This window comes from Cynoglossus semilaevis, chromosome 13 (assembly GCF_000523025.1).
Source record: "Cynoglossus semilaevis isolate Cse_v1.0 chromosome 13, Cse_v1.0, whole genome shotgun sequence".
NCBI classification, from domain to species: domain Eukaryota; kingdom Metazoa; phylum Chordata; class Actinopteri; order Pleuronectiformes; family Cynoglossidae; genus Cynoglossus; species Cynoglossus semilaevis.
In genome coordinates, this window is record NC_024319.1 from 16,791,780 (window position 1) to 16,814,279 (window position 22,500).

The 22,500-nt window shown below is 43.8% G+C and overlaps 1 protein-coding gene across 2 annotated transcripts in view; it reads left to right on the plus strand.

The window, feature by feature from the left end:
* The window catches only part of LOC103388791 (teashirt homolog 1), a 37,290-nt gene that overhangs the window by 9,425 nt on the left and 5,365 nt on the right, over positions 1–22,500 (plus strand). The window contains exon 3 of one of the 2 annotated variants that reach the window (XR_003051459.1): positions 153–2,507. The exons of the other annotated variant lie outside the window; for it this stretch is intronic. The gene's annotated coding sequence lies outside the window, so the exon portion shown is untranslated. Of the gene's footprint in view, positions 1–152; positions 2,508–22,500 lie in introns of those variants that run through there. 2 annotated transcript variants of the gene reach the window in all.

Below are 22,500 nucleotides of genomic sequence, written 5' to 3' on the forward strand. Positions count from 1 at the left end.
AAAGTGGAGAGAAAAAAAAATGCGTGCAGTCGTTTTAGTTCTGGGGAGAGACGTAACAATATTCTCTGTAATAAAAAAACTTTTTTAATAACATTTGTAATTATATAGCCCATAGCTGCGCTGTATATACATGTCATTTATGTCAACGTCAGGTGTAACTGTTGACAATGTGTAGTTATTATTTGGCTTCAATAATGAATGCGACCCACTGCCGCTGTAGGAAAAAGAAAAAGGAAAAAAAAAAAACAGGCGACAGATCAGAGTGAAGAAGGAAACAAAAACAGCAAAGTGAGCGTGAGCGCAGCGAGCTCCCCAGGAATACACAAATGGATTTGCATGTTCACTTCATAGTTACAGTTTTGGATTTCCTCCCTAGAAATCATTCGCCACAGAAGAAGCATGGAAGATATTATCAGTGTTATTTCACTATTTCTGCTGTGAAGTATTTGCATATCTCTTGTTTTAAATAAGGCAACCCGATTTGGTTTGTTTTCCTGAGCTTCTTCACTCCCCATCACTTTTTATCCTCCTCTCTCATCACAGAGCCAAACCTCAGGTTTCTCCACTTTCTCTCTCTTTTTTTTTATTGCGTATCTTCAGGCAGACCCTCCTCCTCCCCCCTTTTCTGTCTCACACTGGCACTCTATTGCTTGGAGCTGGGTTATCAAACCTGAAAATATTTTCCATTCCATGCAAATCACCCACCATGCTCTCTTATCATTTCTGCTTTGCCCCTCCGTCCCAAATGGTTGTGTGTAATCAAAGTAAACGGCGGCTATAGCAAAAAGGGAAACGCTCTGTGTGGAGATGGATGGAGGGATTAAATATTAACTGGATGCGGCTGACTTAAGGCAAGTGTTTTACATAGCAGCTCCTGCCGTGCGGATGCTGCACATTGATCCCTCTCGCCCTGGTGCCTTTACTTGTTTGGCTGTCTGCTGTTAATTTTTCACCATCATCTCACTGACCAGGCCTTTGGAACAGAGAGGGAGAGAGAGAGAGGAAGAGAGAGAGAGAGAGAGGCCAATGAGTGCCTCCCACACCCCACCCTCCCCTGTGCTGTTTACAGGGGCAGGTGAGATGGATGATAGCAATTTGAAATTTTGTTTGTGTGTGTGATCATGGAGATTGTTTTTGGTATTACCATGGCGTAACCATCGCAGTGATTAATTGATGCAAGAATCTCAGGAATCAGTGGCAGAAACGGAGGTTGCAGGTTCTGCTCCTACCTCCTCCACCTCCTCATTTTTATTTTTTGTGTGAATATGGTGTTTATCGGCTGACCTTGGAGTCTGACACTGCCGCCTTCTTAAATACACACACACTTGTGCGCTTGCAACAACACACTCCCAGGATCCTGGCCGTACACACTAACTCCCTTGTCATGTCACTTCCTTCATTTCCTCATGCCTCCTTCTTCCTCTGCTCCCGCTGTGATTAAAAGAGAAAATCAGACCGCACAAACCAAACCTCGGTCCAAAAAGGAGACTAAACAAAAACAAAATGGCCACAGTGGCTGCACTATCCATGTAGTCGGACATTAGTGGCAGGAATGTGCTTTCATTCGCCGCCCGTTTTCAATGTGTTTGTTGTCTGTGTGTGTAAAGCCATATCCTGTGGGTCACAGAGACAGCTTGTTAACAGGGGGGCTCATAGCAGTGGTGGTTACCCCCTCCCCCCCCCCCCCCCCTCCAGAAAAACCACACATACACACAGTTGTTGCACTGCTGCTGTTGACGGCATTGTGAGGGCCTCCCGGCGTTTATAAATGCAGCGTCGTTCCAGCGGCGGAGCTCTACCCTGCAGTCGTCAGACATGGCCACAACTCATCACTCAGCCCTAATGATGACCCCCTACACACACACACAAACACTCAGGAACACACACACACACTACCCCCCCACAGCCACAGCGCACATCTGACAGGGTCGTATGCAGTTCGTGACCCCCAGGTGGCCGCAGTCTGGCCGATTCCTGCACTCCTCTACATGTTTTTATTTCTCTGCTCTCTCTCCCTCTCTCTCTCTCCCTGCCTCTCAGGCTGACTTTACATTCCATCTAGGTTCAAACGGTTATGAGCTTTTTACAGCGTGTATCAGTGTGTTTCTGCTGGAAGGTGCAAATAGCTGATATTTATAATGCTGCCTGCTTTTAAATCAATGCTGTTATGCCACCGAACATTCCATCTACTTTGTGCTGCGACCTGAAGTAAAATGCTAACATTTTATAAAGAGAAAAATAATCACAAGAGTAATGACACTGAACACTGTCGTGTAGCGAGCAGTTGTTTAGAGAAATAAAATCTGATTAGAGATTAGAGATGGACATTTATTTTGGGATAATTTATTGACTGTAATCGATAAAAACTAAACATTCCTGTAGATGGTTTTTTGTCACTTAACGATAATGATATCCGTAAAGTTTCCTTTTGTTCGTGAAACCCGACACATTCGGTTTACTTTTATCGAGGAGCGGCGAGGCCAGAACATGTTCACGAAAAGGAAAAATATGTATCAGATTACACAGAGAGAGAGAGAGAGAGCGAGGATTGTGTTTTAAATCAGATCTTCAGACTAACTTTTTTCTCTCCTCCGGTATCACTAGTGCTCCCATCTGAAACATTAAGGGAGCGCAAGCACAAAATGTAAGAGCTCCACATAAATCCTCATCATGCACTGCAGCACAATCAGACACTGTCTGAAGTGCATTACTGACGAATTATTTTGCGTTATACTGACTCTGTATTGAAATAACAATGAACCGAGCTGCTCTGGTATCCACTACAAGTAAAAACTGACAAAGGACATGCCTTAAATTTGCACTAGTGCGCTGAAAAATTGTACGCGCCGGCTCCAAAAGCGGGGACCAAACGCAACTAAATGGCTCCAGTCTGGAACCCTGTAATGAATGGCAAAGAAATTAATATGTCTCATCCTCCTGGCTCTTTACCAACTTCTCCTCCTTTTTTATGTTGTTTCCTTTTTTTCCCTCCTCTCTCTGTGTCTTTCTCTGTCTCTTGCTCTTTTGCTCTCCTTTAGTCAAAGTAGCACCGGTCCCCATAGCAACACATAGTGATCTCTTCTCATTAGTGTGTATGCGGTCCCGTTGAACCGTTTGAATCCTGCTCCTGTAGTTTTATGCCACAGAGTTTACAACAGCAACTCTGTGAAGGACATTAATATAATGGAGATCCCGAGTTCCTCAAAAGTCGAATCTGGTGCCAACATTTCACCCAGTCTAGTCACTAGACTTTCAGTCGGAAATGTTAATGTAGCTTTACTTCACAGAAATAGTCTGCTAGTTTATAATGCATTTTTTGCTATAAAAATCTCACATGTTTAGGGTAATGAAGAACTTACAAAACAAATAATATTTTTTCTTGAAAAAGAGTTAAAAACTTTGGTTGAAAAGTGTTTTGTGTGAAGACCAGAGGTGGCGTTATCTTCCTGCCTGATTATCCTAAATTTTTTCTCGTGAGCCACTTTTGGCTCACAATCCTTATTTTGAAAACACTGTTTCTATTTGTTTGTGTTTTAGCAGTGAGTGGACGTTATTTCATCCAAAGGATCAAAAGGTGACACGGACAGTGTTGGTCTCTTGGTCACAGCTGAGTCACACTTGGCTTTTCCTGAATTTTAATTTAATTTCACTTGTTGCTCCTAAGTCTCCAGAGCGCTGATAAAGGGTCACTGGTGGAGGGAGAAATGAGAGGTGAGGTGGGAACAAATGAGGGAGTGAGCGGCAGCAGAAGGGAGAGAAAGAAACTAGGATATGATGAAAAATGGAGTGTAAGAGAGAGTGCATGGAAGTGGGAAAGGGAGGAAGAGAGAAAGAGAAGAAGAAGAGAGAGAGAGAGAGAGAGAGATTGGTGTTCTCTATGCTGGCTCACCCATTGCGTGGGTGGCGCCTGGAATGGAGGGGTCAATGAGATGCCGTGATAGGCTAATCTGCCAGGAAGGGAGGGTTAGGGCAGGCCTCCTGGGAGCAGCTCATTGGCTAGACTTATTTGCCCTGTGAAATAAAATCTCATTGAATCTTTGTTTTCATTTTTTTCCACCGTTTGAAGATTGATAGTGTGGGTATTTGCTCTGAAATCTCTTTCTTGGAGTGTGAATATTTATCTGCCTGTATCTGTGCTGTGTACCCGCATATCTGTGTGTGTGTGTGTGTGTGTGTGTGTGTGGCATACTTTTCTTAGTTCATCTCGGTTCCTGTGGGAGTGTGTGCGCGTATGCGCACTGTTTCCAGAGCTGTGTGTACTCGTCCTCCAGTCAGACACATGGATGACAGATGACCCAGTGGGAGACACCAGCCATCCTGCCCAACCGGAATCTTTCCCCCCACCAACTCTCTACCTGCCCCCTGCCTTTTGCCTACGAAAAAAGTGCATACTTTGTTTACTTCCTCGGCTCTTTGCCATAAATCCTGAATCCAGCTCAGATGTAGCTTTGCCCCCTTTTCCTCGGGTTATGGCTTTGTACACGATGGTAATCGCTACGTCACCGTGAACGTGTGTTTTTGTGTGTGAGTGTTTTGTTTTGTTTTTTGTTGGAGTATGAATGTGTGTGCGCATGTGGGAGAACATGTCTGTCTTTTGCTTACTGGACCAGAGGAAACCTAAATCCTCATATAAAAGGCCATGCACTCAGCCTGGGCCAAGGGAAGGAGGGAGGGAGAGGGAGGAGAAGATAGAGGGAGACAGAAAGAGAGAGGGGTGAAAGAGAGAGAGGGGAGAGAGAGAGAGAAGGGAAAAAAGTTGATTTCCTTTTTCAGCAGAGCCATACATCACAGGGCCTCCCAGCTGCAGTGTCACAAGCTGACAGAATGACATGTGTCATTTATCAAAGGGGCCAGGCGGGGGCCTTGGGAAACGTGCACCACAAAGCCTGAGAGAGTTCATTCCAACGCTCAACCCTCCCTCCCTCCCTCCCTCCCTCTTTCCTTCCCTCGCTCACTCCCTCCTTCTCTCACTCACTCTTCCCCACTCCTTTGGCCCGCCCCCGCTGTTCACTCACTCTCCTGGTTTGCTCTCCCCTCTCTCTCTCTCTCTTCACCCCCCCTCCAAAACCACCTCCACCCTCCCATCTCACTTCGCTTGGTGCCAAAAAACCCCAGTGAGTGCAGGCAGTTGCTTTACCTTAAAGCCAAAGTCACTCTCAACTTTGAAGAAGTAAATCACATTAAAAGTTCATTTAAACTCAGTGTTTCCTGTGAGCTACTCCCTCAACAGTCTCCAAGGATTTTTCATTATTAATAATTATTGTACTTTACACCATAAATTATGATATTGAAACGTACTTAATGTAACATCTTGACACGTTTACTGCCCTTAAGTGAATGCTATTGATTATTTTTACTAGCGTTATTTTATTATTTATATGCAAACACACACACACTCTTCACTCCTTGCTACTGAAGAGTGGCTCAACAAAGAGATTACAGCTCTCCTGGCTGCTCGGGCCCCAGCCAAAGGTCCGCGGGGTCACAGCACTGAAAGCTAGGGGCCCGTTTAAGAACACATTACGTTGCAGAACAGCTTGTACATGGGAGCGCCTGTTGTAACCAATCTGTCAGTTACAATAGCAAGCTGTGTCAGTCTCGTCATGGCGCGCTATATCTGCAACTTTTTGTGTTCACATCTTACCTCGCCGCACGCACTCCATTCCCAGCTTCCTCTCATCCATCATTGGCTCACCTTTCATCTCCGACCCTCATCTACCCCCATAATCAGCCCCTGCCGGGGTTAACTCCATCTCAACCACTTCTAGAATCCATAAACTATCTCACCTGTGTGCACCTCCGTTCTTTCGCCGCGAGCATGCAGTGCACACATTTAACTGAATCTGCAGCTCTGTTTTTTTACATAAAAAAGTTAATTCATTTATCATTATTTTTGTAGAATATTATGCAATCTTTTTAGCACAAGTATTTTGTAAGTAACATAAACTAATTGTGAAATCGTGCCTTGACCTGCAACTGTGTTGACTATGAACACACACTTTAAAAGGTGGCAGTAATTCAATTGAATTGTTCTGCAACTGGGGGTAATTATTAATGCTTATTGAAAATAAGTATTATAAAATATTATTATAACAATTTTGCAAGCTAAAATTTTCCCATTACTTATGGACCAATGACTATGATTTACACTACAGTCTGTTGTCCCCATCTCATGATGCAATCACATCTGGACTGCAGGCAGGTCAGTCAAGTATTCTTATAAAGCCACATATTTGTAGTTCATACAGGACGAAGCCTGGAGACCTAAAGAAAAACAAACTTTTGACGTACTCCATATGGTTTGATTTTTTTTAATACTAGTCCGGGTGGTTATTTTCATCGTTGACAAAAAAAAAAAAAAAATCTGTTAAATGCTAAATGCTGCATGAAACATGAACTCTTCAGCTGCCAATATGTCCCTGCAGTATCAGTGACTCCAGAAAGTGTCATCATTATGTTAACATCATTATTAAATTTACAGTTGTTTTAAGAAGTTCAGCACCAAGTTTGTTTTTGTCTGTCCTTGTTTGGAAGCTCCAGTCGGAGTCTGTCAGCAGAAAAACTGTTAATTAACATTGTGGTTAATTCATTATTATGACCTTTTCTTGTTTTACCTTTGTCTTAACTTTAGGACTATGTTGCAGACATCAATTTCCAATTTAGTCTCTGTTTAGCAACTAGAATTAAAGTTGTCAGTCAAAACAGTGAAAATCAATTCCCTGTCCTTTTCCCTGTTGGATGAAGGTTAAAGTTATGTGTTAAACTATGGATTTAAGTTCTTTTGTCAACTTTTCTGAAACATACAATCTTTCTGCACCTTGAAAGACAGAACGACTGTGTTTACATGTTTTTTAGTTGTGGTTTCAGTAAAAGACTAAAGACGGTAAAAGTTTCCTTCCAGGCAAGTCCCAGTAGATCAGACAACCTGAAGAGCAGCAGTGAAACTCTGGCTGAAAGTCTCTGTTAAATAATTAAAAATCCAACTCCGGGCAGAGTGAGGTGGCGGTGCAGTCAGAGAGGGAGAGTGTGAGCAAGGTGGGCGGCGGGAGAAAATAAAGGACAAAGAAGTGGGGGGGCTTCTGACAGTATTATGTTTCCTTGCTTTGTCTGCAGGGGTTAAAAGACGTGGTACGTCATTAAGAAGAATATTCAGCGGTGGTGTCACTGAGGCGTGACCTTTCCAACAGGTCATAGATAGTTCACTCTTTAACCCCCCCCCCTGCCCCCCCCCCAGCCCATCTAGATACCACCACCCATGCCTGTGTACATAAAGACATAGGTTTGACATCAGGGCTTAAATCGACTCACTGGTCATTTTGATATCTCTTTTCTTTTTTCTCTTTTTCATTAAAAGGGGTCATCAGCAGTGCAGGCTTTTAAATGATCCCAACGAACAGACAAGGTTATCTCTGGCATGACAAAACATTTCTGCAGTGAATGAAAGGCTCAGCTTTCATGTGCAGCTCACTGACGTGTGTATTCAACAACATTGGTGTTTATATCAGGAACGGGAGACAGAAAATTTGACATGGAGGAAAAACTTGTCTCCAGCCATGTAACATGATTACAGTATTGGTTGCTGCCTGTCTTCTCACTTTGATCCTGTGCACTTTGTGAACCTCCCCCCCCCCCCCCCTGTTCCCTGCTCCATCCCCCTAGACCCCCACTTACTTTTTGGCTGTCTGTCTCTGAGAGAGTGCTGAGAAGCTGCAGGACTGGGGAAGGCGGTCCGGTTTCATTTGTCTTCATAAGCCTCATTTACTTTTTTGCAGACAGATGTGAGCTGACAGACATCACTCACTGCACCACCGACTCCCCCCTCTGTTTTTATGGGCACCTTATAACCACACACGCCACCCGCACACACACACAGGCACAGGCGAACACCCATCCAGCAGGAGGTCAGGCAGCACCCATCCACCGCCTCCTGCCCTGCTCCCACCATCAGCATTACAGAAGATGGATGTGTCTTTAAAGCAGAGATTGATTGTGGATATCAGAGTTATAGCACCATTCATCACTGGCTGATATTATTCAGACGAGCCAGATTGAACAAGGAGGTGGGACTCCTGAGCCCGTGGGTGGGAGAGTGTGTCTGCCACTTTGTGTGTCTCTGGGTGTGTGTGTGTGTGACCAGGAGAGGGAGATGAGAGAGGCTGTGTTTCTGCTCATGTACTGTACATGTTAGTACCTCCTCTGGTCTGCTTCACTTGAGACTGTTGTCACCTGGATGGTTTCTCATCTTCATTCTCATCACTGTCTCTCTCTCTCTCTCTCTCTCTTTATGTGTGTGTGTGTGTGTGTGTTTGAAGCTGTCTGCATTGATCTCCAGTGATGTGATCCTCCTTCAGAGTCTGTTCTCATCGGACTCTGATTTACGACTTCATTAGGATCCTTCTGCTCCCTCCCCTCCTTTTTTGCCTCCTTTCTTGCACCAGGTCACTCTTGGAGACTCACACACACACACACACACACACACACGTGACACACTGTATTGGGCCCTGCGCTGTAACTAAAGGACTTTTCATCCCAGCACTTTGTATAGTGTGTTTCTGTTCTGTTTGTCATCTTTTGGAATAACCTCTTGTTATTGGTCCATGTTTAGCACCTCTTTGTGTCATGATAGTTGAAGTGTTGCAGCAGTTTTTGGAGGTGCTTCCCTACCCCCAGGCAGCCCCTCTCCTCTGAAAAGAGCCCTCATTGTGAGCATCGTCTTTTATGGGTCTGTCTGAAAGAGAGGGATGCACTCCAGTCGGCATTCAAATGCACGTGGTAAAGCAGCCAGCAGAGCAGGACAAACACCACAGGTTGTAAACACTGAAAAGGAATACGTGTGTGTGAGTGTGTGAGTGAGAGAGAGAGAGTGTGTGGAAGGTGTGCACGAGGATATGTAAATGGAAATGTGTGCAGGCTCTTGACTGAAAGGTTTTCACTCCTTTAGCTCCACTTTTCTCTCCTGATACATATTTGCCACTTACTTTAACGACCTTTTTTAAGCCTCCTGTCCATCTGCCGGCTGTAGTCGACTGAAATTACTTTCTTCTTTCTGCCGAGAAAAGAGTTTCTTTTTTTGCTCCTTCTGTATTTAAACACACACACCCTCCTGTACCCCCCCACCCCACCCCAACCTCCATTATCAGGAGTCAAGTCATGCAGAAATGTAAAAAAAAAAAAAAATAGCAAGGTAATCACAGTTGGTGCTTTTGTCGTCAGCCCGTGATGGAAATGGGTCTAAATATGAGATTAGAACCTGCCGGTGACTGATGCTATTAGGCAGATATGCCATAGACTTTACTATCTCCCATGAAGGATTACTGCAAATTATACTGGGAGACGGGCTTGATTTCTCCTCTGCCGGGCTGGATGTGGACATTTGAGGCACTCTAAGTTGACAGCGTCTGTCTCTGCTTAGTTCTCCGAGACAGGTTGTGTGACAGCTGATGCCGGGCGAGGGCTTAAAAAGTGTGTATGAGTGTGTCTGCGTGTCCGTGTGCGTGTGTGTGTGTGTGTAAGAAGCAGACAGTGGGAGAGTTCTAAACTGACAGGCGAGTGTGTTTGAATGTGATTGTGCGTAAGTGACTTTTTCTTCCCTTCCGGAAACAGGTCTTCTTTGAGTGGGGTGACAATTGGGAAAGGCTAATTTTGAGCTTCCTCTTTAATTCTACAAACTCTTATCTAGTGCTATTTTTTTATGATTGAACTGTCTGTAACGCTGTCCAGGTAAAAGGGGTTATTCTTAGATATAAATAGCTACAAAAACTGGACAGAGATTCGACTAAGTGTTGGCTTAAAACTGTTGGGATGAAAATAAAAAAGTCAAAGAAAGTAGATCAGATACCAGGATTTACAGATTTCTGTTCATATCCACACTCCCACCAGCTAATCACAGACATCATTTAAGTCATTCAGAATTATTTAGATGGTATTATTGATACAAGTGGGTAAAAGGTGCTGGAGTGGTTTCTTCACCTCTCTGGAATGTTTGAAGGAACATGCTAATGCCCCCCCGTTTTAGCCCCACTGTCTCCCCAGGGCGGCTGATTTAGGAGGGTGACATGTCCTTTAATGTTGGGCAGTAAACTGGAAGGCAGGATTTATGGGCACATGCCTTTCCTCTCTGTACAGTCTCTGTCCACTGGCTCCTGTGATGAAACTACAAGCTACACCCCGACTGAGTTTCAGGTGTTTTCAAATGCTACACATGTAGCTTTTACAGAGCTGCGGTTCTCTGCTTACATTCGGCCCACGTGCCACAAAGAAGTTGGACTGTGGTTTTTTTGATTGAAACCCACATGATCCAATCCATTTAAGGGACAGAGTAGCTTTTGTTTTTTAATTAAATATATTTTACAGGTCAAGGATTAGTGCTAAATATTTACATCTTCCTCATATAAGCTGTTTTTCAGATATATAGCTAACGTTTTCTTTTTAAAAAGCTACCCAAACCAATACCAAATTCAGGGAAACTGAGTCTCTTACTGTACATGTACATGTATATTTTTTCATTCAACCGCTCTGTGCTCTACACTCCTTCAAATTTCTGCTCTGTCTTCCCACTCGTTCCTCATCTTTGCTCTTCCTCCTCTTCACTTGCGGTGGAATGATGCGGAGCATTGCTTCGCCATGTCAGCAGGATTGCAACAGGTCAGAATGTAGAGTGAATCAGATAGGTGCAGTGTCAGTGTACACTATGTGTTTCCTGGTATTGGCTCCTCACTGGATTTTTCGGTCTGACAAGGTTGTCCACCTCTGGTTCCATGTAGGCAGACATTCCTCTTGACTGCAGCAGGTGAATGTGAACGTGTTAGTAATGTTTTTATTTCAGGTTGCTGACCAGAAAATGCACCTCAGTGAGGAGTGGGAGGATTTACTCACCCACTTGAGTGTACAGAACCTGCAGTGGAACATGCTAAATCTGGGATAGCATCATAAGCTCGACTTTTAAGAGGCTATTAGAATCTGGCGATGTTCGTTTGTGGATTTGTTATATGGCAAAAATGGCATTAACTCCGGTATCAGCAGTTCATCTGGGTCTCCTCTGTGCATGATGCTCTAAATCAGTCTCATCCTCTCCTCAACTCAGTTTGACTGATCCGTCCGAGGCCTAGTTTACCGCTGCCAACATGGGACTTGATGTTCGCTTCTCTATTTATTTCCACGGGCCATGCGTTTTTCCCCATATAAAGACAGTCTATGTCCAAGCGTGTCACCGTGTGATGGATTGCATAGTCCTCTTCTCTCAGGAAGAAAAAAGGGGGGATGGTGGAAAGGAGAGAGGAAAGAAGGAGGGAAAGAATGAGCTTAGAAGGGAGAGAGAGAGAGAGGAAGTAGAGTGGTGCGGTGCAGCAGTGAAGGACATGGCAGCTAAGCGCTGGCCAAAAAGACTGTGCTGAACACCTGCTCCTGTCTCCAACGCCCCTTCAACCTCCTCATTACCTGTCAATCTATCACAAGGCAGCCAGATCAAATGTCTGCAGCAGCCAGGACGTGCACAGGGAGTGTGTGAGTAGAGAGGGAGGAGGGAGTAATGAGGGGAAAAAAAAAAAAACGAGGGGAAAGAAAAGGGACAGATTGCATGTCTGGGAAAGCAAGAAATGATGGAAAAAGTAAATGGAGCATTTGCATTTCTCTGTCATGGATGGGTTTGTAATTTGAAGTATACTTTGTTTAGAGTGCAATTATTTCACACTTCTGGAGGTAGTTTGTCAGGTTGCTAAATTTAGAATAGATGGAATATTAGCTGCTTGCCGGGCAGGTATGGCTTTCAGTAATTGAGTTTTGTCGAAGTGCATGAAAGGTTATAAAAAAAATATGAAGAAAAAAAATATCCTTGAAAAGAAAGCGACAAAGAATCAAATAATTTGAAGTATCATTTATTACACCTTCCAAACATTGATTCCTACTTCATGGAGCTTTATAAATTTCAGTAATGAAATCACTAGCGTTCTACAAAGTAGTAGTTTGACCTTCGCTCTGGCACAGTCTGGCCTTTGATTGGCGCAGCTCTGTAAAAGAGATGAATCTGTGACAGACAACCACCTCTGAGGTGGAGGCCTGAGGTTTCAGGTTTCACTGACAATGGTGTCAGTGTGTGACTCTGCCGTTGCAGAATGTACACGGTCAGCAATCATGGCTTATGATTAATACTTGTTTGTCATTCGGTTTTTTGTAAACATTTTGAAGACTCTCAGATGTGGACGTCTACATCTGCTGAATGTAATGATTTTGTTTGCGCAAAATAAAATAGAAATCATTCATCTGTAAGTTGGTAGAATAGTTAGTAAAATTGTGAATTTAAATTAGATTAATGTATTTAACACACCGTATATCCCATAATCCTACCATCCAGTCACTTTTCATTATACATAGAGAATACACATGTAATTTATACACACTGTGGGGACAAAAAAATCATTTTACCAAAGTATATCCAGGTGAAATAACATCTCACCATCCAGCCTGGATACACATCACCAAATTGTTTTGTGAGGGACTGAAGACCAATTAATACTGTTGAGGACAATGGCCTCACTGAAGTTTTGAAGGCAACTGTCACAACTCAACACGTTCTACAAGCCACCGTCAACATTTACAGTAATGACTACAACCAAACTCTCTGGACCAAAATTTGAATTATTATTTTGCATATTTGTTTTTGACATTTCCTCATATTATGAATTCCATCAGTCACCAACAAAACCAGGTGTGAAACACGAACAGCTACCCGCTGTTATCTGATCTTCTTTGTGCCCACAGTAAAAAAAGTTTTTTTTGTCACATTAATGTTGATTTATCTCCATTAATCATGATTGATTGACTCTGTTGTGATTAATCAGACAAAACATTTTAGTCGTTTGACAGCCCTAGCCTGTATTTATTTTAATGGTTGCTCAAAATTCCACTGGTTTTAAGTGTTGTTAAAAAAGAGTTGAGGAACTTTCTAAGGTTATAAACTAGTTACCAGTCCTGGTAAATATTCACTGTCACTTTGTGTTATTCTGTAGGAAATGAACACAGATCTCTTTTAACTAAAGCAGTGTATGACTTGTACACGCTGAAACCTAAGAATGTGGTGTGTGTTTCTGTGTGTGTGTGTGTGTGTGTGTGTGTGTGTGCGCGCCTTCAGTGGCAGATGAATTTAGCTCATCAAGGTGTGTTAGAGCACACATGGCCAATCCCAGCCCTGTGTTCTTCCGTCTCCTTCTCTCTTGCTGCTTTTTCTCACTGTTTGTTAAGCTCTCTTGCCCTTCTCTCTCCTTTAGTGTGTGAGCTGTGGTGATTTAGGGTAATTATCCATAGTTGGGTCATCTACCAGGCTCGCCGTTGCTAGGAGATGGAAGCAGCTGGTGCTGGTTGTTGTCATGTCAGAGACAGTGCATGTGAATGTGTGTGTGTTTTATTGTGTGTTTTTCCTTAGGTAGGGGCGGCTGCATGTATTTATTTTCAGGATGTGTGTGTGCGCGTGTGCATGTGTGTAAGAGAGTATTCAGGTGAAGTGGTTCATCCTGATGTGGGGATTTAAAAGCGCAGGTGGTGTAAAAATAAGAATGAAGCAAAGGAGCCAACGGAGGGAGGAGGGGATTAAAGAAAAGGGGGCAGGGGCGGGGGCTCAGGTGAGGGTGAGGGTGGGGTCAGAGGTTGAATGAGGCCAGGTGGAATTTGAGTTGGTGTGTGTTTGAAGGCGGTGTGTAGCTTTAAGAGACAGTGTGTGTCTGTGTGAGACAGACAGGGGGGATAGATGATGAATTGATCCTGGCAGATGGAAGTTGGAAGAAGTCGGACCTTGGGGAGCCGTTCTAGTGTCTGTGAAAATTCTGTGTGGGTGTGTGAGCGAGTGTGGTTGTGTGTGTGTGTCTGGGTGGAGTCTATTGGCAGGTGATGGTTCCACAGATGGGTGCTGGTTCAGATCCCCGCTGGGCTCTATTTCCCTGTTGTCTCCCATTGTGTGGAAAGGTTTCGGGTTTCTGGATCTGAGCAGGCCATTCATTTATTAACAGATGTAAATGCCCTCCCCACCCCCACCCCCACCCCCACAGATGCACACAGACACACCCAGACAGAAAAGGTCAACTGCAAACACCTTAACGCTGCGTTCACTTAACCTGTGGGAATGAGCGTGTTTCAGGAACGTGTACTGTAGATGACATCATCACAGTCACCATCACACCAACAAGGATATCTTTCAAACCTCTCTCCCAGATCTGTTTTTACACTTCCTAGAAATACATTCAGAACTAATTATGTGTCAATCGTGTCATTTAAACAAATCCAACTCCAACAGTTAGAGATTTATTTTTGAACTTAAGTCGATTTGTTAAAAAAAGGAAGTAAATCACTTCAATCCTCAATCACCGGGTTAACTGGTAACAGTCTGTAGAAGGAAGATAAGACAGATATTATTGAACACATTAAATAAAAAGAAATATTGAATGATTTTGTCATTCAATCTTAATGATTTTGTCATTCAATTGAATGATTTTGTCATTCAATCTTAAAGAGAAAAATCTCAGTGTTTTAAAGCCAAGGATGGAAACTGATGCTGAATGTACATGATCATCAAGTTTATTGGCAGTAGAGTTTTCACATGGCTGTGGCTATATTTAAAATTATTATTTGTTTAAAAAAAAGCTCTTTGAAACTGCCATTAATTCAGCCTTGAAAAAAAATTGTATGGATTGGAAAAAAATGTAAACAATTTCTGTGGTCAGATGAATCCATGAAAGTGGGCCATGATGTTAGTCACATATATTATAATATTCCCACTTAACAAACAACGGAAATAGAATTACATGTAAATAAGAACAGGTTGGAACAAAAAAAGTCAGTTTAGTTTTAGTTTAGCTGATGATGATGATGAAATGAAAATAAATCACACAGATAAAACCCACCACTGGCACTTTCTACCATTTCCACAGCTCTTCTTCTTGTTGCATTCTTCTTTTAAACGTGTATCAGCTTCTGTGGCCATCAGGTTTGTACTTTTTCTCATGATCAAACACTAAAAGAGGCAGAACCGAAATGACAACATAATTGCAATTCCAGCGTGAAGGCATTCTCCAGTTTTATGTTAACATTAAAACTAGTGTAAACTTAGGCGCAGTAAAAGTTGACAGCTTTGATATCATGATTAAGTAATTAGAATCACCACAATAAATCATTAGTAAATTTTTGATGTAATTAAAAAAAATTATAATACCAAATTTACAATTCAAAAACTAATTAAAAATGGAATGAAAACATATAAAGTGAGAGCACAGAGTGTAAACAGCCGGGGGAAGCTGCTGATAAAGCTGTCGGTTTCACATCTTTGCATCCTGCTAGTTTCCCCTAGCAGAAGTTTTATGTGCTCAACCTGGTGGCAGAACAGTAAAATGCATCTGGATGTAAGCCACACATCCATAAGAGTCAAAGTAACTGTAAACACAAGCCCCGCTCTCAGCTTTCCATACCGGCCTAATTAGCACCACTTAGCATTTGTCATTGCATTTTAGGGGTGAAGATTAGGAACACCTCTCAATTAATCTGCAATCAGCCTGTTTGTTAATTAGCTAACCTGTTCTAAGTGGCCTTCAGGGCTCTTGTGTAATTAGCTAAGCTGCTGGGAAGCAGGCCTGTGGATTGACATTGACCGAAAGTGTGCACACACACAGACACACACGCAAACACATACATGCATAAGCACATAGTGTAAGAAACAATTTTGTAGTCGTCTCCAGTCACGGTCAAGAGGGGCGAGAACCGCTGGCTGCCAATAAATTATAAACAAGCATACTGTCTGCGCGGTGTTCTAGGAAAAAGTGCTTAAACAAACACACACACACACACACACACTCCCTTACTGACTTTATTAGGGAGCCATGCACACTTAAATACATGTATTTGCACACTGTCATGCTCACACTGATACACCTACACTGATTATTCTCCTCACTCTAAACCTGCATCCCTCAAAAGTATTTGTAGGAAAGGCACTCGGGGGAAAAAAAAATAAAAATACACACTGTACTCCCCATGCACGTACACTCTTTTGAACATTTTATTCTTTTCAAGTGCAACAACATCTCTACCAAAATGAACAGCTTCTCCATTGCTCTGTTGAAGCACTATTTTTTTTTTCTTTACTCGCTCACTTCAAAGCCATTTGTTTACTCTGCTGCCTCCTGACATTGTCTGTGGTAATTAAAGGAGCGCAGTGAAATTTATGGTTTAATTATACAGGCCTTGTTATGCAGAGAGGCCCAGGATGAGCTGATATGCTCAATAAAAATAAATAAATTCCATACGGGTTTATTGAATCCAGGTTTTGCATGGCGGCTGCAATCGTTTTCTAGCCACTCAGGTGTGTGTGTGTGTGTGTGTTTGTGTTATTGTGTTTCGTGTTCGTGTATATGTGTGCATGTTTATTTATGTATTGCTCTGCAGGACAGATGCAGCAGCACAGTGGGCTGTGTTAAGAGGGTGAGAATGAAATTTAAAAGCGAAAAAAAAAGGAAAAAAGCCAGATGAATTGCAATCGATTGGCGCTGGTTCAGTGTATTGATCTCCCCAGCATGTTAAAGCCTGCTGTACTCCATGAAACACACTCAGTCAGTCGCTGTGGGTTCACCCTCCATCCACTTCACTTCCTACACTCACTGGCCTTTCCACTGCGTCTCCACCTAACACACGGCTGGATATACTGTAAATGTCCCTTTGTCTTTTTACCACATGCATGTGTAAAATGCAGAGATGATTGTGCTTACAGCCCGAGAGGGAAGACAAGAGACAGAGGGAGGGAGGAGAGAGAGGGAGAGGGAGAGTTTGGGTTTTGTGCACAGTAATGGAGAGTGATCTTGGCTGCGGCCCATGAGCTGCTTCTCTGAACTGATCTTTGAGTTGGGTATAAAAAGCACTCGCTCTATAAATAAAACAGCAGCACCTTTTACATTCACTCACTCTCTCACTTACACACACACACACACACACACTTGTTCCACAATCCCACAGGGACACTCATTGACAGAACTTACCTTGTCCATCATGTCCAAATACCTTACTTTAACCCCAAATGTAACCCTAAACTCAAAACCCAATCTGGACCCTCAGCAGGATTAATGGATGTTCCGCCTGTTGGTCGACACGGCCCTCACATCAATCCATAATCCTCCAGAGGTCAGATAGAAGGATGTCTGCAGGACGTATTGACATATTTACATGAGAGCGCGGCCTCTACAAGCTTACCACTGAATACCTGTCCGACCTGTGACACCACCTTGCCGTACACAACAATAATCTAGTCAGATACATTCTCTACACATTTGAGTATCGAGCCGATGCTTGTAACTTGTGGCAGCAGGAGGGAGTGGGATCAATACCCCACCACCCCACCCCCCCCCAAAAAAAGCAGAAATAAACGGTGCAGCTGTGTGGTGTGAGAACAGTCTTTCAAGAAGTTCTTCTCCTGTCGTTATCTTTTAGCACAAGCCTTCACGACGTGCACCTAAATATTGTAGGGTGAGGGTGACAGATAATCCAACGGTGCCGTTTCAATGCTCTGCTGCGAGCGAGGCAAACACTCGTATAAACTGCTCGCTGGAAAGATCAGCGCTGCGACTTCACCTCCTCCGACTAGACACAACTCTTAAGTGTTTGCGCGGAGCCACCGGTGCCAACAAAATCTGCCAATAATACAGAAATTTCAACGGTAATCCTGTTTGCACAGCACTTATTCACATCCACACCACTTTCTACGTCAGTCCATTACGGGGCTGGATGTGTGTCTGAAGAACAACATGTCCCATCCGCCGCCGTCTGCTCAGCTCAACTCAAGCTAGAAGTGTTTTGAAATGGGGTGGAGGGGAGGAGGGGCTGGGGGGAGATAAATTGGTACAGCGAGCTGGAATGCTGCAGCAGTTATTTAAGGCCCTGTAGGTGCTGCCCGGGCCATATGCTCCCATTATTCCGCTTGGGAGGGGCCCATGTGGGCATGTGAGCGGGGATGCAGATGGGAGGAGAAGGGTGGGAATAAAAAAAAGCCAAGAGGGGCATGATGGAGAGGGGTTAAAGGAGAGAAAAGGTAGATTAGGTATTATTTTAAAAGGAGCGCCTCCTCCTGTGAAGCACAGTGGGGAGTTTAGGAGCAGAATGCACAGAGAACAAATTAGCCTCTAAAGTAAATGATCGCCTTCATCCTCAATATCCGGCTCTTCCACCGTCCTCCTTGCATAATTCATCCCGTCGGATTTTGAGGTGTGACACGGTATAATTCATGAATGACTGAACTTTTCAGTTTGACGGCTGCTTTTTAAGGTGGTGCTTCTCATTCTTTTCTTTTAGATCCTAAAGTTTTCACATTATTGAATTCAATTCTAGCTCTTCCTCTGTGATGCCTGTAATGAAGTGTTTGTAAAGGTTTTTGTTCAGCATAACACGCAATAACCAGTGAAAAATATCATCCATCTATTTAGAGCCTGGATCCCCAAATCTCATCTTTTTAGATGTAATGGGTTCAACTTAAAAAAAAAAAAAAATCTCTTCCTGCAGAGACCTTAATATTTATTCGTTATGAAAACAAGGCCTGTGTCGAGCTTTGATGTTAGTTTCATCTCTCTGTCTCTCCTTCTTGCTCTCCTCCCTTCTCTCTTCTTCTCCCTATCTGTACAGTCTCTTGTCAAAGTGAGGCCTGTGTTCCTGATCAGGGCATTGCTCTCATGTTAGCCGCTTCACGGAAAGCACATCCCAGCATTCCCTCTGACACGCCGGCAGCAGCATTACCATAATTGGCTTTTCTACATGACGGGACAGAGGAAATAATAATGTCATTTTATTTACAGCCCTCTTGTCCCGGTCCGAGAGCTTCCACCCCCCGCCCCATCCTCCCTCTTCACCGACGCACTCTTTCTCCTCTGCACATTCACTGACATACATGCCTCCTCCCTCTCCCTCTCCTCCTCTATCTCATCTCCCTCTCTCTTCCTGTGCAGGGCGCGAGTCTCGTTCTGCCACAGCGTGTAGGTCAAGCGATGGCTTTTTGATCAGCTCCTGTCCAAAGCCATCAGGGTTGAGAGGCACATAATGGAGAGCAGGGTGACAAACAGAATCTGGGGAAGGAATAAGACTGCCAGTTTCCTATTAGGGGCCGGCCTAAACGGCCTCTGCCCCCCCTCCCCCTTTGCCTGCCACACACCCCCCTCCACCTTTCTCTGCTGTGAACCCACTCCTGCACTGCCTAAATCACATGAGTGAAGGGGCCTGTGATTGGACATTAGTGCCGCAAATGACTGCCGTGATTGCCCCCTCTTCCCAAACTCGCATCAAATAAATAAAGAAATGTGTGTAAATAAATGGAAGGAGGGGTGTAGGAGAAACGGCTGCTGCCGGTGGCGGAGGTATTTGTGAAGGGAGGCTGACTGGTTTCATCCCCTTCTTTTCCCTCTCCCTCTCTCATTTCATCGCCTTTCTGCCTTTCTTATCTGGTTTGTTTGGCTTTGACAGCGGCCAAATGGTGAAGCTCTGCGAGTCTGACAGAGAGTTTTATTGATTTAACAACCAGCACACTCTCAGCAAAGAAAAGAGAGAAGAGAGAGAGAAAAAAATGGTGGGCCAGTGAAAGATAGCAAAGTTTTGAAAAGGAGTGATATGTTTCTGCTTTACTCCTTGCCAAAATGCTGACGTGTCTGCTAGTTATATTTCATTTGGTATCATTTACAAAAATCAAGTCAAACAAAGTCAAGCCGGCTGTGAAATGTTTTCGAGATGTTCTGGGCCCAACGGTTGATCGTTTCGTCCCTTTGTGGGGCCCAGTGTTGAGCTGCGGCGGGACACAGGGCGTTCTCCACGGTCTTAAGAGAACTGTCAGTCTTGTCTGCACCGCGGGACTGTGTTCCTTCAGCTCTCATTTGGTCCCACACAGTTAGTGTTAAAATACAACAACAAAGAAATAACCATTAGAACTAAATGTATCACATTTATATTTCATTGTGAGAAACCCAGCTGGAACCTATGACATTTCTAAATTTCTAAATAACAAATAATTGTTCTAATACAATTTACACAAATTCAAAAATTGATCCTTGCAACATTCTCCAGTAACAGCAGGACTCAGGCTGAATGAGCAGGTTAACTAGGTTAACTAGTAACTCAGTAAGGTTTTAAATAAGCACCGACCAATGTAGTATTTTTTTTTTATCTTCCTTCGCTCTATTTATTTAAAAAAAAACAGATTCTGGTGACATTCAAAGGAGCTCCTACAAACCCCTGACATGTTTTACGTTCCTTTTTATTAATGATGCGCCCACCGCCTGTGTATGTTTTGGGGAGATCAGTGATACACTTGGATGCTAATTTCTGCTTCCATGCTGTGTGTAGTCGGTGATCCGGTGTGGCTGGTGCGAGCTTGATCACTGCGGCTTCTGACAGTGAGTCTGCAGCGCTATCCTGGCCACACTGCCGCCTGTCTCCTTGATGGCAGCACGTCCTCGAGCAAAAGTGACAGGCGCTTTGGCGCCCGTGCAGATGGCCCTGCTCACAGCCATCACCCACCCGGCAAACCAAACCGCCAGGGACGGCACGCCAGCCCTGCCCCTTGCTGCTGGTGCTGCTCTGCATATGTGCATCCAGGGCAGAAGAAAGAGTGGAATCTGATGGCTAGTCAGATCCACACATCTTCAAGTTTAGATACAATAAGAGACCATGTGAAAAGGTATGCGCTGTTGTCTCCCAGAGCAACAGAATTAGACTAAGAGCAGTTTTGTTGAAGGGACAGATAATGCTTCAGATTTGATCATCCTGTCAGTACAGATAATGAATCAGCAGACAGATGGAGAGATCATTTATCTCACACTAACGTTAGCCACGTTTATAACAAACGCTGCGCATTATGGTTTGCTAAAGCGTCCACTTGCTGCTTGTGACTTTTACAGATGTCTGTGTCTGCCAGGCTTTTGTCTGTGTGCTTTTGATATCTCCCTCTTTGTTGTTTCCATGACAACATGGCAGGACAGGCATTGATTGACAGGGATCGTCAAAGGGTTCCCTGGCGACCTGTTCATTGTTCCAAGCCCCTCCCTGCTGAAGCCTGTTTTGTCACTCACCCAGGGATATTTCTGATCTGCTGCTTCTCCTCATTCTCACATTCTCCTCTCTCTCTCTGTACATATGTATATGTATGAATTTGGTATTCGGAGTGTGTCGTATTAAGCCCTGGCAGCTATTGAGGTTTAGCCATTTTTTTTGGCTGCCACTGACTTCAGTGACTCTCATAGGTAATTCCTACTGTATGTTTGCTCTGTTGGTGTGGGCTGGTGGAGAATGGATATCCGTTCTGTGAGATGCTTTGTATATTAAATGGCTGATATGAATTGATAGTCCCCTGTTTAGGAAGCGGGTTACTGAGGGGGAAAGGCACGGTAACAGAAGACAGTCTGCAGATGTGTTGTAGAGAGTACAGTGCATAATGCTAATCTGCTGTGTTAGGGATTTTCGGGAGTTTTAGAAACTGTCTCAGTCTCAGTCTGTCAGTGGGATTGAAGCGCAGCAAGGTTCTCCTGTAGCGCTCTCGTTTCCCTGAAATTCTGTCAGGCGTTTGGGGAGTATGTTGCACATTTTGGCGAAGGGGTGTATTAGCAGTGCACAGCAAACTAAGACTTATAGGCAATATAATGGTCGGTGGGTTCAGCTCTGCACTTGTAAGAGCAAACGCTCAGATGCGGAGCGGAGTGCATAAAGTACACACAGTCGTGCGGAGGTGAGCGAACGGGCAAACATGCATTGGCAAACAGGCACTTACTGAGGCACATGCACATCACACAGTCACAGTTGATGGTGCAGCTGCTCACCTCCCCCCACTGTCTCCTCTCAGGCAGCAGTAAATGGTGCCAGTGTATATATATCAGGTATTATGTCCACTTAGATTATGATATGACAGGTTAGCGTGCCGTTTGAAGCTGACAGCACATCTGTTTCATCAGGAGAGACTGATACTGGCATCTAGGACACACATCTCACCATGCAGGAAGGAGATAAAGGAGGATGCTAGGGGGCTGTTTTTCCTGTCTCTCTCAACCTCACTCTCCTTTTCTCCTTTTTCTCCTCTATCTGTCCACCCCAACCCACCACCTTCTGCTCACTTTTAAATTTCTCCGCATTTCCTCCATCATTCACATACTTTCCTCCTAACCACCTCCTGTCGCTCCTACTTACCAACGCCTCTGGTGTCCTCCCCAGTGTGTGCGCACACATGAACGAGCCGTACACCCACACACTCACTCACTGTCTTACATGTTACATTGCACTTGATATGTTTAACTTGTTAACCTGTAATATCTCAGACTACTCTATTTCCTCACCTTGATGTGTCATCGTCTGGTTTTTTTCCACAGACTTACAGCAGTTGTTTAATTGCTGATGTTGTATTCCACATCTGAAGTTCAAACTTATAGCACAAAAACAACAAGTCAAATTTACTTTATCAGAATGAGGTGGGGAATGTTTGGATACTTGTAATGTAAAAGATGTACTGAT